Source organism: Equus caballus, chromosome 1, assembly GCF_041296265.1.
Source record: "Equus caballus isolate H_3958 breed thoroughbred chromosome 1, TB-T2T, whole genome shotgun sequence".
In the NCBI taxonomy this organism is placed as follows: domain Eukaryota; kingdom Metazoa; phylum Chordata; class Mammalia; order Perissodactyla; family Equidae; genus Equus; species Equus caballus.
In genome coordinates, this window is record NC_091684.1 from 138978370 (window position 1) to 138994985 (window position 16616).

The 16616-nt window shown below is 56.6% G+C and overlaps 1 long non-coding RNA gene across 1 annotated transcript; it reads right to left on the reverse strand.

Annotated features, from left to right (window-relative positions):
• Positions 1–13199: 13199 nt before the first annotated feature.
• LOC138924676 (uncharacterized) lies at positions 13200–16161 on the reverse strand. The gene is made up of 5 exons (XR_011439735.1): positions 15982–16161; positions 15032–15179; positions 14771–14825; positions 14065–14246; positions 13200–13631 (listed from the first exon to the last, which is right to left on the reverse strand). It is a non-coding gene; the product is annotated as an uncharacterized lncRNA (long non-coding RNA).
• Between the last annotated feature and the right edge of the window lie 455 nt (positions 16162–16616).

The window sequence follows — 16616 nt, forward strand, 5'->3', positions numbered from 1 at the left end:
GTCCTGGCCGCACCCATCTGCGTGGGTCAAGGAGGAGCGGTCGTGCCCAGCCCAGGTCCTGGTCCACCAGGCTGGAAAGAGGCTTCACGGCCCTCCACCACACACAATGACACACACATAGTCGCTCCAGATCACCCATGCATAAACACACACACACACACAATCTCTCACGATAACTACTCAGACAGCCCAAACTGCACACAAATCCACTATCACAACCTATATACACACACACACAATTATACACATACTCACACTCATCCCCAAACATATACACATTCACAACCACCCTTCTCCAGACACGTATATAATCACACACATATACAGTCATGCACACATAATCCATATGCACATACTCACGCACCCTATTATGCTGCATACTCACCATCCCCCACATGCAATCACACACCGTCACTCACAGAATCACACACACCTAACTGCCCACAAGTGCACACACAATCACACACATATACTTGATGTGAGAATCCAAGGACATCTGAGCTAGAATAGATCTTCAAAGTCTTCAATTCCAACCCCCCCTTCACATTACCAGTGGGGAAACTGAAGCCCAGAGAGAAGGCATGAATTGTACAAATGGCACCTCTTTATCCCCACTCTCCCAGTTAGTGGCATCTTGGGATGAGAGATATTGATCAGGGGATCCAGGGCTGAGAGAAAGTGGGAGAGGAACTCACCTGGAGCCCGGGCCCCAAAAAACTTCAGCCAAACCTTCTAATGAGGAAATGCAAAAATAAGAATCAAGAAGGAATCTGCACAGCCCCAGAATTCCCCCAACCCCTGCCCAGCCTGGAGAACAGCACAGTCTAAGTGCAAAGACCGTGGCCTTCTGGGGAGACAGACCAGGTTTCCTGAAACTTGGCTCTGCCATTCACTTGCTGGGTGACCTAGGGCAAAGTACTCCATCTCTCTGAGCCTCAGTTTTCTCAACCATAAAATGGGAATAAAACTGACCTCCCAGGATTATGGGGAGGGATAACACGTTAATTCCCCCAGAGCATCCAGCACTGGGCCTGGCAGGCAGCAGGGACTCCACCAATGCTACTTCCTCGTCCCTTCTGTCCCTCACCCAGGCCACAGTTTTGCTGTGTGACCTGGGTCAGTCCCTTCCCTCTCTGGGCTCTGGCCTCCCCTTCTAAAGGGATCTCTAAGGCCGAATAGCAATGAGCTTCGCAGCTGAGAGCCGGCGAGCAGAGTGGGCCAGGACAGTAACCAAGGCGATGGCCTGGAACTTGCCCCTGAGACTCCAGGCCCCCAGGTTCGAGGGGAGCGGGGCTATGCCCCTCAGAGAGAAGGCTTTGAGGGGAACTCAGCCTTTGTCAGCCCCCGCCTGGTGAGGCTGGTATTTGAAATATTCTTCTGAACGGTTGTGAGACGCTGGGAGGTCTCAAGGCAGGCAGGGAGGAGGGATGCGGTTGCCTAGGCAACCACGTGTTTTCACTTTTGCGAGAGAGGGGGTTCCTGAAGAGGAAGGGCCTGGGGTGGGCACAGTTGGAGGAGAACGGGGAGAATGTGTGGCCCTGGGGAGCAGACTGAGGGGGGTAGGGAGAGAGCCAGCCCAGAAGGGGTTCAGCGAGGGGCTTGAGGGAAAGTTTATGGGCTTCAAATGCCTGAGGGCACAAGGAAGACCCAGAATCACCAAAATGCTTGCTAAAAATACAGATCCCCAGGCCCTGCTGGGGACCCACTAAATGGGAGGGCAGGAGGCTGGAAGGGGGATGGAAATCTGTGTTATTAATCATCTCCTGGCCTGGGAATACTGGGAGGATGGTATCAAATTAGGAAGAAGGAAAATGGGGCCAAATCTGGCCCCTCCTGGACCCTGGGTGTCTTCATGCATCAAAAGAGGTGGGAGGAAGGTGGGGCAAGTGGACCCAAAGGCCTCTCCACAGCCCCATTCCCTGGATGCTGTGGCAGGAAGGCAGCAGCCTGGGCTTCTGTGACAGGCTTATCTGCGTTCAAATTCCAGTTCCCCCAGTTATGGATGTAGTCTAGCTAAGTCATTTGCCTGAGCCACAGTTTGCTTGACTGTCAAATGGGTATATCACCTATTATTATTATTTATCATTTTATTAATGTGGTAAAGTAACAGTGGTGTAACATGAAACCTGTTCTTCTGTCCTTGCCTTGGGGTGGAAGAGCCTTCTCCATGTGGCCCCACCTGCCCCTCCATCTCCACCTCCTCCAGCCACCCCTACACCTGCCTCTGCTCTGCCCGAGTCCTCCCACTGGCCTCCGGCCTTCGCCCTGTTGGGCTCTCTGCCTTCCTCCTCTCTACCTTCTTCCTTTTAACCACCCTGGACTGACTCAAACATCTCCTCCTGGGTATTCCCCGGCTTTTCTCCTCCCTGGGGACCCCACAATGCCCGCTCCATCCCTGCCCAAGCTCTTCACCGCTGCCTCCCTCTAGCTGACAGTTGGCCCTGTCGCTGGCAGGGGCTCTGTTGAAATCTGGCTGGGACTCACCTTCAGGTATCCCCTGCAGGGCCGTCCTTCCTCAGAGCCCCGAGAGCAGGTTATCCCACCTCCCCATCCCAAGGGCCTTCACCTGCCGCCTCCTGCTTTCTTCAGACCACCTGCAGTGGAGGGGGCAGAGTGGATCCCTCTTGTCCTTTTATCATCTGTGAGGTTCTAGACCCCCAGCACCTAGTGGCTGGGGGGTATGTGTGTGGCACCTGAGAGAGAGAGGATTTTCCTAGAAGCTGAGCTGAAGAGGCCATTCTAAGCAGAGGGAGCAACCAGGGCAGATGCGGACCATGTGGATGAGAACAGAGACAGTGCTGGAGAGGGGACTCAGCCATCAGCGCCCACTGCTGATGGACCTGCCCTCTGAGCTCTGTCAGGGCCTGGGCCCCACAGGCCTCACTGGAGGCTGGCATATTCTGGGGCTCAGCTGGCCTGCCTCTGTGCCACTGACACCCAGGCCCAGGAAAAGAAAGCCTCTCTGGACCCTGGATGGGGAAGATCTTGCTGGGGTAGGGGGTGGGGGAGCTATCTCCCCAAAAGGCCCTCCCCGGCCCCAAGTTGGCCAGTTCCTCCCACAGTGGCTGCCAAGGGGGTGGAGGGGGCCTCCCTGGCCCCTCCACCTACCAGCACCCCCGCCCCCCCAGGCCCAAGGGGCTGGCAGCAGGGCCCCTCTGCTCTGCTCCCGGGCCACCCCACCCCAACCCCCACCCCTCTGCCCTCGGGGAGTCCGGAGGGCCCCGCCGCCGCCGGCGTGGAGCCGGGAGCGGGAGCGGGAGCGGCCGGGCAGCGCCCGCCAGCCGGGGCGGCCGAGACGGCCGGAGACAGGCCGATAAGGCGGCGGCTCCGCGCCGCCCCTCCCGCCCGGCCGGCCGCGCTGGATCCGAAACCAGACTCGCATCCGGCGGGCGGCAGGGAGGGCCGGCGGGGGCGCTGGGCCCCCTCCTGGTCTCACCCTGCTAGCACCCTGCCCCCGTCCCCATGGTGACCCTACTGCGCCGCCCTCGGGGACAAGGGCCTCCCTCCCTGGTCTCACCCTCGGGTGCTCCAGTTTTGGGGGTGTTGCTGTGGGGCCCGGGAACTGGGGCGGGCAGGGAATGGAGCGGCTGAAGCCAGCAGGCCCTACTGCCCTACTGGTAGTGGGTTTTCTCAGCTCTGGGGGCTGGGCTCGAGAGAGAGCCGGTCCCACTGGGGTGGGGGTCAGGAGCGGGCTCTTCCTGCCCCCCGGGGCTCCGGATCCTGAGATGATGGTGCAGGGGGCCCAACCCCCAGCCCAACAAGGGCTGTGCTTGAAGACTTCACAGGTGGTGAGCGGTCGTTTAGGACCATCCTGTGTGACCAACAGTTACCACCCTTTTACTACAGCTGGGAAGACTGAGGGTCGCTGGCACAGCTTAGCTAAGTCGCGGCCCCTGCCAGGATCACACTCTCCTTCTGAACTTCTCAACAGACTGGGCTTGATCTGTGCTCCTCCTTTTGTACCTCGCTGTCATTCATTAATACTCATTCACTCAAACGCACCAGGCCCTTACTCCATGCCAGGCTGTGTGTGGTGTTGCGAGGACACAGCAGAACCGGTCCCTGGGCCTCACAGGACTTCACATTCTAAAGAGAAAGACCAATAAGCTGCACAACTAAAAGCTTATCTGCAGCTGTGAGCATTTTGCAGCGGGCACAGCACGTGTAAACAAGAGGACACCCGACTTTGGAGTGGGGAGTGGGGAGGGGGTTCCCTTCTAAACGGAAGCTTCCTTTAGAAGGCAGTTTGACCAGACATCTGACCGCTGGGTAGACCAGGGTGAAGGGGCCAGCGTGTGGGCCGTGGGGGTCTCCCATGTGGAGGTGCTGAAGCCGAAGGGGACCCCCACAGGTTGGAGAAGCCAGAAGCAGACCCCTTGTTCAGAGCAGGGGCCCAAAGCTTGAATGGGGAGGAGCAGAGGCCAGAAGGTGTCAAGCCTGGTGGTCCCTGGTAGGGGTGGTGGTGGGAAGGCACAGAGCATTAGAAACCTGGGGGCAAGCCAGGGACCCAGCTGTGTGTCTGAGAGCCCTCCATCCACTGTGGTGAATGGACTCGAGGGGTGAGGACAGAGCAGGGAGACCGGACAGGAGGTTATGGCAGGTGCCCACCAAAGAGACGCCAGGGGCTTGGCCTCTGTGCGTCCATCTGCTTTCTGCTTCACGCCTCCACTGAACGGCTTTTGATGGGTTCATCAGTGACCTCCATGTGGCCAAATCCACATGAGCATCTGTGCTGCTGGGCCCGGCTGGCTACTCCCTCCTTGAACTCCCCTCTGTGGCTCCTGGGGCCCATGCTCTCCAGTCTCCCCCTCCCTTCTGACCAGTCCTCTCCTTCGCCCTACCCCTAACACAGGCACATGCCACCTTCAGGCTCCCCGCCCTCTCCCCACTCTCTCGAGACAGCCTCAGCCATGCTCACACATTCAACCACTGCCTGGACACGAGCCTCTCAAACATCCTCCCCTCTGCTCCAAACGCCTTGGTTCACCTGTATGCTGGACACCCCACCTGGCTTTCCTTGGGCTCTCTGAAAGCATCCTGCCCCGGAGGACGTGTGTAGACACCCCTACATTCCCCCAGCCAGAAACTTAGAGTCCTCCTTGACCACTCCCACCCTCTCTGTCACACCTGACCCAGGAGGCCCCCTCCTCTCCCTCCCAGAACCACTGCTTTCTAAAACGTGGATCTGTCCTCAGCTCTCGCTTCATGCTGGTTCTCTGCTTCCCCATCAGCCTTAGAACAAGCCCGGGTTTCCCGGCACAGCTTCCGGGGTCCAGGATTTACAGCTCCAAGTCTCATCTCCTGCCAAGCCTCCCCGCCTCTGCACACGCTTTTGCACAGGCTATTTCTTCTGCCTGGTGATCTGCAGTTGCTGCTCAGACACCCCTCCTCCAGGAAGCCTCTCCTGCCTGCTGGCTCTTCTTGGTCCCTGTATTTCTCCAGCTTGGTGATGGACAGGGAAGACAGAACTTTGCCCTTCCTATAAGGTCAGGACTACCATGAGGAAGAGGTCTGGCCTAACAGACCTGGCTCCGGGGAATCATGGCCACAGAAAGATGGGGCTTCGGGGACAGACAGAGAGTAAGTAGCACAGCCCCAGGCTGGACCAGCAGGATGGTTGCAGGGGGAGCCTGTTTCAAGATGGGGACATCCCCACTGGCCATCATGCCAACTGGACTGGCTTACATGGAGGTGCTCCAGGAGGCCTCAGGAAGGCATCTCCATTGCCCGTCTCCCATCCTGAATGTCCTCTGAGGTTGCCACTCCTTTCTGATAAGCACTGCCCCCGCCATCTTCCCTGATCCTCTGCAAACTCTCCAAGAAGGGATGTACACATTGAACAGCCACTTCTTGCTAGATCCTCCTTAGAGATCAACCGCCAAGATGGAGCATCCAAACCTGAGAAGCTGGTAGGCATTCTAGGGCTGGGTCGTGGGGCGGTATGTATGATCCGACACCCTATGTCCACAGAGCAGGACCCGATGAACTCTGCATTCACAAACACACGTGGGAGGAATTACCTGGAGGGCTCTCACCTGAGCGTGAAGCCGCCTGTGCTCTGCCAATAGCTTGGCAGGTCAACTTGTTTGCAATTCCTTCATCATCGAGATGCAGGACAACCCAACGTGCCTTCATCTCTAGCTCAGCTCTGCAGTTGACAGAATGCTCCGCAAACAGGACCATGAGGGCAGGAAGGGTCCTCAGAGCTCACCTCATACAACCCCTTATTGACAGATGAGTAAACTGAGGCCCAGGGGGTGGGGACAGGGGCTTGCTCAGGGCTACAGACCAGGGCAACAACCAGACCTTAGGATCCCAGATTCCCAGGCCAGGGCTCTCCCTGCTGCCTCAACACCTGAGTGTGGGAAATTCTGAATGGGGGGTGGGGGGGCCGTGTTTTCAAAGGGCACCAGTGACTTTGCAGTTGGTTAAATGCGCATCAGGGGGAGACTGAGGGGCCTCTGTTGAATAATTTTTGGAGAGGAGCTGCTGCTTAAAGAATGACGCAGCTGGCTTAGGGGAGGGTGTACAGAGATGCCTGGAGACACTCAGAGCTGCAAAAATTCTCTGTTGTTAGTTGAAAATCACTAAAACACACATTCATACACACAAACTCATACATAGCTGCTGTTTTCATTTAGCTGATTTTATTATACGAGTATTCCATACTCATTGAAGAAAATTTAGAAAATACAGATAAACAAAAATCAAGCAAGGTAATTCATCCAGAAGTCTACCCGAGTGACAAGAGACAGTATTGCCAAGCGGTCAGGAGTGCAAGCACAAAGCGGCCACCTAGACCTGAGTTCAGTCCAGACTGTATCACTTGGCAGCTGTGTGACCTTTAACAGGTTGCTTAACTTCTCTGAGCCACTGTTTCCTCATTTACAAAATGGACACTATTCTAGAAGTGGAACACTTAGCCTCATGTCTGACATGTAACAACCACAAGACAAAAGGCAGTTATGATGATTCTCACTTGATGCGTGGCCTTCCAGACACCACCTCCCATTTTTCAAACAAATGTAAAGAAAAATAATTCCTAGAATTGGACCAAGTAACATTTGAGTCCCTATCCTACTCAGCTTCTATGATTCCAGCTCATTGATGATGATGGATTCTGGGGCAGGGGCCTTCTTGTCTACAGGCCTTAGTTTCCCTGTCTGTATTCTGGACCCAGTTGCTCTCAGGAGTGGTTTCTGTCTTCTGACCAGGCTTGATGGCCGCCGGCACCTGCTCAACCATCTCTGTGCCCTGGCTCTGGAGATGTGCCGATGGCTAGGAGGCTGGCCCAGGTGGCAGGGGAACCGGGCAGCCAGTGCAGTCAGAGTCTCCAGAGCTTGCAAGCCTCCCCATCTCGCTCCTCCACAGCCCCGTGAGCTTCCCCAGGCTAGGGCAGCATTGTGCCCGCAGCCGGCCAGCCCAGCCAAATAAACCGGTACGTGCCCTTCACCCAGCCTTCCCAGCTGAGCCACCTCAAAGACCACCTGCAGGCCGAGTACCCCAGGATGCTGAGACGCAGGCTGTGGGGGCGGCTTTCCAGGCCCTTGACCCTTAGGGGCTGGGAAAGGAGGTGCGTAGAGCTTCGTCCTCTTATTGACTCACTCACTCACTCCTTCACTGGGTCGTTCATTCAATAAACTCACAGAGCATTGTCTAAATGTCAGGCATTGTGCTGGTGCTGGGGAATCTGACTGAGCCAAACAGCCCCCACTTTCAGATTGTTCCTGGGCTGGCAAGGACAAAATTCCCAGAGGTGCTGTCAGGATACAAGCACTGAGAGGAGAGATCCAGAACAAAGCACTAGCACTTCTAGTTTGTGAGATCCGGGAAGACTTCCCAGAAGCAGTGGCCTTTGAGGCAGGCCTCGAAAGGTGGGTATGGGTGGGTCAGACAAAAAGAGAGGTAGGCCACCGCTGGCCGAGAGGACCGCGTGAACAAAAGCTGTGATGGGTGAGCTGATCATCGAAATCACAGCGTGAGCACTGGACAAAGCCAGAGAGATCAGCTAGCCCCACAGAGAAGAGGCCCCCTGAGGACCCAGTTCTCTCCTGCTCTGAGCTCCCTCTCCTGTCCCACAGTGGGGCCCACCACGGTCCTCCCAAAGGAGCTGTGTGTCTGTGACTCCCAGGAGAAGGGCCCTGAGCTCCGGGAGCTCTTCTGGGGCCCACAGTGGTTCTGATTTGGGGCACGGACCCATCTGGGAGTCTAAAGAAGACTGTTGACCTTGTCCCAGAAAAACTCTCCACCTGTCCGGAGTTCACCTGCGGTGTCAGCAGTTCCTGGAGCCCTGAGGCCTGTTTGTGGCCCCAGCGCGGTGAGAGGAGGCTCAGAAGACCCATAGGCCTGAGCTCCAGTGCAGGCTCCGCCACTCACCAGCAGTGTGACTTAGAGTAACTTGACGGCTCTGGGCCTCAGTTTCCCCACCGTGAAAAGGAGGGAAAGAGCGCCCTTCCCACAGAGTGTGGCAGGAAATTGATTCATGCATGTAAAGCATCGAGCGCCGTGCTGGGCACTGAGAGCCGAGGGTGCGTGTATCCTTCCTGCCTGCTGAAGGGCAGGCTCATCAGGGACAGTGGGGGACGCCGATTAAAGAGGCGAAACTCCTTCAAAAACTCCCTTCGGAGAAGATTGGTGCCTCTGTTTGCTCCTCAAGGCTGTCCAACCTTTCTACAAAGGACACACGTGACTTGTATATAAAAAGGACATTATAGGAGAGAAATAGGACCAAAGAGGAGTTACGAACATGGCTGCCACACGAAGCCACACTAGGTGTGGTAGTCCCCTACCCCCGCCACCTCTCCACCGCGGCTCCTGTCCCACTCACAGCCCTCAGGCACACTTTTGTGTCTTAACTCAGGTTGCACTTCACTCTACCCAGCACTTCCTTCTGCTCTTTTCCATCTGAGAAACTCCTACCCATCCATCACAGCCCACCCCAAATGTCCCCTCTTCTCTGGGTTGGACAAGCTTGCCACCACACCTAGCTGCCCGCAGGGCATTGGTCTCACCTCGAGTCCAGGCTTCTCACATCTCCCCCCTCATTTGTCCCGCCTGTTTGTTGAGAGCTGGGCCCAGGGTCGTCATTGCCCACCTTGCACCCTGCTCTCAGGGGGAGCTTCGTGACCTGGGGCCAATGTCAGAGGCATGAAGAACAAATAAGTGAGTTTCCAGTGTCTGAACTTGGGCGATCCCACCGCCTGCTCTCCAGAGGCTTCGAGAAGGTGAGCACGACCTAATTCCTGATCTTACCCTAAAGCCTCTGACAGGTGGGACCAGCCAGAGAAGAGAGGAAAGGATTGACTACCCGAGCTCTCACTCCAGGACAGAGTTTCTCAACCTTCCCTTGCATTATTACCCCACCCCAGGAGCCTTCAGCGACAGTCTTTCCTAATCACCACCCTGCACAAAATTCTGACACCCCAGATATGCTGTTTAAGTACCATATGCATACCTGTGACTTACGATTTTTTCATACCCCCTCCCTGAACCAATTTTTGCCACCGGGGGGCAATTCACTTGCTCTAGAGAGAATGCCCGCGCTAGGGTGGGGAACATCTACATTATCTCCTCTAGCCTTCAAAACAGCCCATGAGGCGGCCACCATTATGCCCACTGTACAGTTTGTAAACTGAGGCACAGATGTTACTTCCCTTGCCCAGCTGGCGAGTGAGTGACAGGGCCAGGTCTTTCAGAGCGCACATCCCCTGACTTGCCAGTTGCCTTGGGCAAGACAGCAGGCAGCTGTATGCTGACAGGGACGGAGCCCTGGGCTGTGAGCCAGGCATTTCCTGCTCTGGGCCTCAGTTTCCCCCTCCTAAAGTGAGGAGGGGGGCCTCAGTGTATCCTAAGCACCCCTCAGTCTTCGAGCCTCTGAAAGGGAGGCTTTGGGGCCCCAGGAACTGGGTGGCCTCCCCCAGGCTGGGAGAGGGGCTGTCTGCCTGGCCGGGGTCAGGTGGAGGGAGAGGATGGCTGAGCCGCCGGCCCCAGAGACGAGACGTCTGCTCCCAGCTGGCGGCCTCCCAGGGGTGCTCGGCTGGGAGCCTGGCTGGCCCCGGCTCTCCCCAGGGCCTGATAAACCAGAAAAAAGAAAGCATGCTGTGAAGGGAAGGAAGCACCAGCAGACAAAGGAGGGAAGGGCACGCTGATTCCATCGGCTCCAAGCCCTCAGCCTCCCCGGCGGGCTGGGCAGGGCAGGACGTGCCGCCGGGCGGCCTGGGGAGCTGGCGGCAGGATGCTGGGAGCCGGCGGCCCAGTGATCACTGTGCCCGCCTGTCCTGGTGCCCAGGCTGGCTGGGGTGGGGACTGGGACCAGGCCAGCGGGGACAGGCCCCAGCACACTGGCCCTACCATCTCACTGAGGCCTCCCCACAATTATCCCTGTGTACAAAGTCCCACAGCCAGGCAGTGGCAATGCCAGGCTGGGACCTAGCTCTCTGGCTCTAAGCTCCAGGCTCTTTCCCACCCCATACCTCACCCAAGTCTGCCGAAACCCAATTCTGTTGTCTGAGGGGCAGAGAACCACTCAGAACACAGAAATCAAATAGACCCAGCTCCTGATGTCCAGGTGTTTTCTGTGTTATTTGACTCAATCTTCGAAAGGGCCCCCTGAGGTTGGCTCTGCGGTCATCCCTCCTTTACAGATGAGGGAGCGGGGACGCAGAGAGGTTAAGTAACCAGCCCAGGGCACTGGGGCTGGGATCATAGCTTGCCCTCCTCATGGCGGGGCCTGTGCAAGGCTCCCTAGGGCAGCCAGCTTTCCCCCGATCTGGGGTCTCCAGGGCCCCGGGTGGGGACAGGAAGCCTCTCAGCCCCTGCCCCTGAGCTATGGGGCCTTCCCTGAGGGCTCGAAGGGGAAGGGCTGAGAGATGGGGACGGACAGCTAGACTCTTCCAAAACCAAGAACCAGAAAAGATATTCTGAAACCACAAACAGAAGGAGGAAAAGAGTGAAGCCTGGCTCAGCTCTGGCCCTCCAGCCAGCTGCTCCATCCACAGGGCAATGCATCCCTCGCTCCTCGGGCTGGTGAGAGGAGCAGAGGGAATGCAGGCAGAGACCCTCGCAGGGCTGGCTCCACTGTCGGGCTGCAGCCTGAGGGTTTCAGGCATGCCAGCTGCCGCTCACACACGTACCGCGACCCCGGGGGACATTCCTCAAAGACTCTGGCCTCTCCTAGATGCCCCCCAAGGTCAGAAATGAGGGGCTGGGATGAGTGGAACAGAGGAGGAAGGAAAGCCAACCTAAGGGGAATTAAGGAGTTAGTTACAGCTGTGGGCACCTGGGGCTCCGTGCTGGGGACCCTCAGAGGGAAGAATGCAGCTCAGAATCGGTCCCCCCAGGTTAATTTTATCCACTTGTTCCCATCACCTGGGGCAGAAAGCAAGCACGGAGCAGGCTGCAAGGCCAGGGCTGTCACTTTACCCCCGTGCAGAGCTAGTTGCCTCAGAAAGAGCTGGAGGAGGACAGAGGCGAGCCGAGGGGATGTGAGATGGGGCTCCAGAGGGGCTGATGCCATGTCCCTGCAGGCGTCCCCCTGCTCAATGAATGGTCTGTGGGCCGGGGTACCCAAGGATGGGTCAGACCCGACGCCTGCCCTCTAGGAGCTCACAGCCAGCAAGGAGCCCTCACATTCATGCTCTCACCAGGAGATAATGACAACCGGACCCACCATTCCCTCAGCACCTCCTGGGCGCTAGGTGCCATTGGCAGTCCTGCAAGATGGACATCACCTCCATCTGACGGAGGGGCACACTGAGGCTCAGAGAGATTAAGAAACTTCCCGCGGTCTCACTCCACCCTGAAGCCTTCCTGATGTTTCTGGTAGGGGCAGGAAGTACAGTGGGGCCTTAGAGAAGGGTGACTGCCTGGAGGAGGTGGCACTGGGTCTGCACATTGGAGGCCGTGCGTGCTTCACCCCCTGCCTGCTCTCTGTCCGTAAGAGCATCTCAGGAAGACTTAAAATCACAGCTCATCAGGCTGGTCGGCCCTCAGGGACTGGCTGGCTCAACTCCTCAGCCACCTTCCTGTGATAAAACTGAGGTCCAGAGAGGGACGTGATGTGCCCAAGCTCACACAGCATGGGGTGGAAAGCCAAGACAGGAACCCAGGTCTCCTGACTCCCGGTTCGGTGCTCTCTCCCATGTAGGCAGCACGTACTAGGTTCTCCAGGGCCTGTCTCGGCTCTCAGGAGTAGAGCTCATCAGGGTGACTCATATCCAAAACTTCCTTTCTTGTTCTGTGGCTGAATCTCTTTCCTGGGATGTGCTGGTCTCAAAGGAGAGGGAGCACAGAGACCCTGAGCTTCGGCTGGGGCAGGTGAGAGGGAGCAGGAGGGCGGGGCTCTGGCTATTACAGCCGGGGTCAAAGCCACTGGCTCCTCCCTCCTCCCCACTACCCCAAGGCCCCAGCCACTGGGCAGAGGAATAGCGCTCGCTCACCTGGGCGCTGGGCTACAGCAAACAGGGTTGGCTGAGCCTGGGTGACCTAAAGTGCCCGAGATAGGGGCTGGTGGAGAATCCAAAACACAAAACAAACACACAACCGCCCCCAAAGGAAAAGCCCAGAGTCTGAATTTTAAACAGGAAGAACTAGGCGTCAGACTCAGAGGAAGATAACAGGGCCCAGCTGAGCAAAGAAACAACAGAGAAAGAGCTGAGGACGGCTGGGGGAGGGCGTTCCCGCCGGGAGCCTGGGAGCTTTCCCACTCTCCCTCATCCCCAGGGGCCAGGGGGGCCAGGGTCCCGGCTGCCACCCAGTGACAGGGCGTAGGACCCCCTGGGGCACGGTGGGAGACCTTCTTGGAGGAGCACCAGGCTATGCAGGAAAGAGCATGGTGGGGGCCAGGCAGCCCAAGGCTGGAACCTCTGGGCAGGTGACATTCTGAGCGTCTGTTTCTCCCTCTGGAAAACGTGACTAAGAATATCCACCTTGAAGTGTGGACATGACCAAGGGAGACAGGAATGGCCAGGGCTGGGCACACAGCAGGGCTATTTTTTATCATCCCAGAGACCCCAGTGTTCACAGGCCCAATGATGAAGGACTCTCTCCTCGTTTGGAAGCACTGGGGGCTCATGCAGTCATGCCCTCGTCAGGTCCTGGCGGCCTGGTGAATCAAGGCCGTCCTTGTGGGGCCAGACATACAACCTCTGACCCGTTGGTTTGCGTGGGCCGCCATGACAAAGAACCACGGACTGGGTGGCTCAAACAACAAAATTTATTTTCTCACAATTCTAGAGGCTCAAAGTCCAAGATCAAGGTGTCCGCAGGGCCGGTTTCTCCTGCGGCCTCTCTCCTTGGCCTGTCGGTGGCCACCTTGTCCCCATATCTTCACGTGCTTTTCCTTCTGTGTGTGTCTGTGTCCTGATCCCCTCTTCTCGTAAGGACACCAGTCACATTGGGTTAAATGAACTCATTTTAACTCAATTACCTCGTTAAAGACCCTGTCTCCAGATACAGCCACATTCTGACACTGGGGTTAGGACCTCAACATGTGAATTTCTGGGGAGGGGGACACAATTCAGCCCATAACGCCCGCCACGTCCCCATCTGCCAGGCCGCTCCGTCCCGGGCTGCGTCCAGGAAGCCTCCGCTTTGGCACTGGAAGAAGCTATAACCGCTCTGAAGTCCGACTCCTGTTTTTCAAGAGAGGGTAAGTGATTGTCCCCTGTGACACGACAAAGAAAAATATGCATAAAATCCAGGCTCCTGGAGGACAGCACCTCCCGAGAGAAGACAGTGCAAAAAGGACAATCCCAGGTCCCTCAGCGGGGGACACCCAAAAAGTGACGCCCTCACGTCTGTGTGTTCTGCCAGTTCAGAAAACTGTAGGGCTGAAGACTTTGGTGAGGGCAGGGAGGGGACACGAGCCACCCTACCCCTTTTCTGGAGTGCCAGAAAGAAAACAGCTCACGTTTCTGAGCGCCTACTGTGTGCAGGGCGCCATTCAAAACACTTCACGTGTACTAATTTGTTTAAGCAGCACAGCAATCCTGTGATATATGTGACAGTTCTTATAACCACTTTAGGGAAGGGGAAACTGAGGCACAGAGAAGTTAAGTGACTCACCCATTGTCACACATCTGACCGTGAGTGTGCATGGCGGTGCCAGGAGCAGTCTGGCTCCAGGAACTGTGACCTCAGCAGCAATGCTCCCTGCAGGTGAGCTGGCACAGAATGGACCCCAGGCTGGTCACTGGGCTTGGCACTTCCATCACCTGCTGTGGGGCCTTGGGCCTCCATGTCCCCACCTGTCACAAGACAGGTAAGATCAGCTGAGCCTTGAGTCCAAAACAAGTTGCTCCCTTGCCTTTTCAAGGCCTTCCTCAGGTCCACAAGTGCAGCCTTTGGCCTCACTGCCATGGAAGTAAGTCGCCTCTCAGGGACTCAGCGTCTGCAGGGCAGAGCAAGGAGTGAGGCGAGCCCCAAGCCACACTGCCCACTGTGTGTCCTCCACGGCTGGTCTGGCCACACGGGGGTGGCCCTGCTGGCTCAGCAAGGTGGCAGAGTCTTTTTTGGGGAGAGCCATCCCCAGCTCTGCAAGAGGCCCCTTGAGCAGGCAAAGGAGGGCTTGGGAGCAGGCGGATCTGTGCCTGGCTCACGGGCAGCTGGCCCGTCTCCCTCCCCAGTCACTGTCTAGAGTCCCCTCCCCGTCTGAGTTGTCCACAGACAGACCTCACCTCTGGGAGGCCTCTCACTCCACCCCCAGCCTCACCACCCAGGCTGTTACAGCGCCCGTCCCTTGAACCACTTGGACTTGTCGTGTCTGGCTCACCCAAACACAGTAGACCCGTCCACGAGGTGTCCACAGCCGCAAGGGAAAAAAGGCGCTGGAGATGAACATTCGTTGACAAGATGAAATGTTATCAAAATATTGGTAAGTGGAAAAGAGAGAAAACTTTATAAAACAACATAGAAAATATTATGCTATAGTCTTTAACACACAGGTACATCTAGGTATTTTGATAGTCATGCACAGAGAAAAGTCTGGAAGGAGCGCCACCAAAATGGTAACAGCGGTTTTCCCGGGAGTTACCACTATGATTCTTTCTTTGTCTTTTTATCTTTTTCTTTCTTTTTTTCTTTCCTTCTTTCTTTCTTCCTTTCTTCCTTCTTTTCTTTCTTCCTTGCTCGCTCTCTCTCTGTTTCTGCTTCTCTTTATTTCCTTACACTTGTGGTAAAGTCTATTTTAGGGGCAATAAAAAGACAAATTAATTACATAAGCAAATACGAAAAGTAGAGTAATGCTAAAGGCGCCCCAGAGCGTGGAGCCCTTGCACAGGAACCTGCCTCCTTGGAGACTGCGACCTGCCCCCACCCCCCTGCAACTGCTAGTTTTCCTGAGTTCCCTTCATGAACCTCACACATACCCTTCACTTTATAACTTTCAAAGAAAAGTCACCCTCAGGGGATGTCAGCCCTCAGGGGATGCGTGAGGCCAGAGATCACCATTGACACCCTGTGCAGGTGAGGACCAGGGAAGGGCTGTGACTCGTTCCAAAGTCATCCTGCAAGTGAGAGGCACAGTGGGCTTCACCCCCCGAGTCCTGGTCCCTCCGGTCTGGGGATGCCCTCAGAGGCTTGGGGTACCTGGGCCAGAGATTTGGAAGTTAGGGGGCTGAGAGCAGAAAGCATTGGTAGGGACTCTCCTGAACCCAAATGAATCACTATTTTGCTCTGAAGCTCTCTGCCTCAGTTTCCCCAACTGTAGAAGAACAAGCCTGGCCTTCCCCCTCTCCAGCCTCCCCTCCTAATGTGAATGGAGACACTGACTCCTGGGCTGCGGGGTGGGGCTGAGACACATCCTGTTGTCTGTCCTATGCCTCAGGCCTGGCCCCCAGAGCCAGTCTCTCCCGCCCCTCTTCCTGGCACCCACAGCACTCGCACAGGGCCCCAGCTCCCCCGCGGAGGTGCTCAGCAAGCACACTGACTGGACAGAAAGGCGGGAGGGGAGGGAGCACAGCACTGGCCCCCGTCCCCACTCACTGTGTGACCCAGAGCAGCCAGCCAGTCCTCCTCTCCGGGCCTCAGTTTCCTCCTCTGTACACCATGAGGGCAGAAGATGTGCCTCTGTGGTCCTTGCAGGACAAGCATTAGCTGAGCCCAGAGCTGTGCTAAGAGCAGAGCTGAGTGCTGGTAGCTCACAGCCACAGCGTGGCCGGAGACGAGCCCCTGGGCACAGCGCCCAGTGTCTGGGAAAGGGCTCTTAGTCTGCGCTCGGAGGCACAGCTTGCCACTTAACACGGGGGGACGGTACCCTACTTTTCTGGTCCTTGGGTTTCCTCTATGTACAATGGGAAGTCAGTTGAAAGGGCCTCAAATGGCCAATTTTTAAAAGACAACCGCCACAAGAACAATGGTTTCTCTCACTCTGCTTCTGGCCTGGGGGTGGAAAGCCAGAGGCAGCCAAGAAGAACGGCAGGCTTATGCAGGCCCAGGACTTTACAGACAGACTGTGTTCCCAGACACCCAGTGTGATCGCTGCCTTCTCAAACCTTGCTAAGGGATGGGTGTGTTTGGTGAAGGAGATTCAGAGAGCAAAGGTTTCAAGGAAGAAGGGGCAGGGCCACACTGGAGCCCAGAGCACTGGGCCCCTGGCCAGTTCAGCCCCTGGGGCCCTG